Genomic DNA, 2,540 nt, shown 5'->3' with positions numbered 1-2,540 from the left:
TCCCGTAACGGACGACAGCCAGCAGGCCAGGCAAGGTAAACATGGCATCTGCCGGCGCATAGCTGCGACAGCGGTATTGCATGCATGATTTGTTTTGAGTGGAGCAACAACAAGGTAGGAAACTGCAGCGTTGCTCTTAGTTAGTGGATGTATGAGGTGGGGCACTAGGCCAGAGCCAGGAGTGGATATTTGTAAATGGCTGACCTGTAGGAATTTATCCCTACAATTGTTCCTGTCTCTCTCTGACACTATGTCAGAAGCAAGGGAGAAACCAATATAAATAGATGGGCAAGTTTAGCTTGACAGGGTCTGCCAGGTCAGTGGAGCGTCGGGACAGACCTGTGCTGCTCTATGCTTATAGTGGCCAGTCTGGCAGCAATATTATAAGCATTCTGTATAAATTTGTACTTTGTTTCTATGTTGTTGCTCGGGCTATATTCTGCATAGGGGGACACAACGCCAGGGGAGGGTGGAATGGCATCCTTCCACTTGAAGATAGCACGGTCTGCCTGAAAAACGGCAGTGAGAGAGGTCTGCAGCAGGTCCAGGAGGGACTCAGTTCCAATCTAGTGTAGTGGCCAAGTTTGCTTCCCACCTGGCATACTGGGACTGGGCGAGGCGTACCCTGAGGGTAGCAGAGCAGCGCTACGACAGCGCCAGAGATGGCAGTGGGTGTTGCCATCCGGCAAGCACCATTAGCGGAAAATTTCAGCACAGAATCCAGGTGCGCGTGGGTTTGAGTCAGGTCACGTGTTGGAAGCAGCGGTGGCCTGAGGGCTACGGGTGACCAGTACATCCACCTTCATCCCTTGGTCAGACAGAGCAGGCCTAATGGGGCGGAGAAAGTCGCAAGGTGCTACGCATCGCTGGGTGGTGACCGGGAGAGCGGCGGCCAAGTTCCGTTGGCAGGCAGCCTTGATAACAACAGCAGCGGCATCGGCATACCAGGAGTCTGCTGAGCCGGCTGGACTTGCAGGACATCGGGCGGGCAGCACGCTGACACTACGCTTCACCATCAAATACTGTAAATTAGCTGAATAAAGCAATGTTACTGAATACCACTGTATCACTCTGCACTGCCTCTCAAAATTCTTGAACTTGCTCGCTCTCCTGACGAAATACGGTGTGGTGGGTCCCAGCTTCAGGTCTGCCATGTGGAGTCCCGGGTTTGACCCCTTACCCCACAACAATTGTAATGTTCAGTATTTCATGAGCCACTTGATGATGAGCAAATAGAGATAGATATGACCACCAACTGATTTTCGCTGTTTTCACTTCGGACATGCGGTACTCATACACCTCATTTTGTAACCTTTCTGTTGCATGCAAAATTTGCACAGTGGTGAAATGATCATGATCATCAATGACCCAGATCTTGAATACACTGGCATGTATCACTGTGGATTAATCTTTCCATGATCTTCAGGAAGGCCTTCGCATTTTTATGAACTTAGTTGGTCACTAATGTGAAAATGGTCCTCCTTTAAACGAGAAAACCATATTCTTGCTGTGCTCTGATGAATAGCATTATCCCCACATATGGTGCAGATGTTTCTGGCTGCCTTCACTGCTGTCACCCCTCTACTGAACTCAAGAAGAAAATGTTAAGATTATTCCATTTGGCACTCCACTTTCTAGTGTCCACAGCTCCACTCACTATCTCCAAATGGCAAAATGTAAACTGAGATAGCAACAGTGAACTACAAATTAAAATGGCAATTGATAAAGAAACCCGTAGCAACATGCAAAACGAAAATGCTATTAACTTGTGTGTGAACCTTATACGTGTCAAAGTGTATGAAAAAGCTGATAGTTATACATATGTTACATAATTGGGCATAAAGTGTTTGACACACAATAAATAAAGGTTTTGAGTTTGATAATTTAATGTTTTTTTCAATTGGGATTAACAAAAAGATAGATGTGTTCTCAGTGGAAAGTGAAAAGCTGCTGTATCACATATATACCTAGTATATGACAAAGTAGTTGAGAGGAAAAGTAACAAATTAAAGGAAACTTCTGTATTCTCAGTACTACTTCATGATTTCAAAATGAGTGGTGCACAACTCTATTGATAAGAACAAACTGGATAACAACATTTCCATGTGTAACAGCAAATGAGGTCTTAATGAACAGTCTGTAGTTAATCTTAAGTTTGTATCAGAGAAAGCACGTTATTAAATGTTAATATAACATAGAGGGAAGGTATGACTCAGTGAAAGGCACAGTAAGAGTGACAGAATGGAAAGTAGTAGGAAACCCATGTACCAAGTAAAACTTAAATATGCTATGTAGACACTTTTGACACAGAAAGAGATATAGTTTCAATTTTTAAGTTCAGTGTACCCCATTTTATGTATGGAAGTGAGGGGGACATAGACGGACCCATAGGAGGGATGGTGTTACCTGGGGTCAGGCGGATACATAGAGGAAATTACCTAAACTATTTTTGAATGGAGGTATAAAAGAAGGGACAATATCATCTCAAAAATAATATATGTACACAGTGTCTGTCCAAAAATTGAGTTGTATATGTTGGT

The sequence above is a fragment of the Schistocerca gregaria genome, unplaced genomic scaffold, assembly GCF_023897955.1.
Source record: "Schistocerca gregaria isolate iqSchGreg1 unplaced genomic scaffold, iqSchGreg1.2 ptg000454l, whole genome shotgun sequence".
NCBI classification, from domain to species: Eukaryota; Metazoa; Arthropoda; class Insecta; order Orthoptera; family Acrididae; genus Schistocerca; species Schistocerca gregaria.
Note: the sequence above shows the minus strand (reverse complement) of the source record.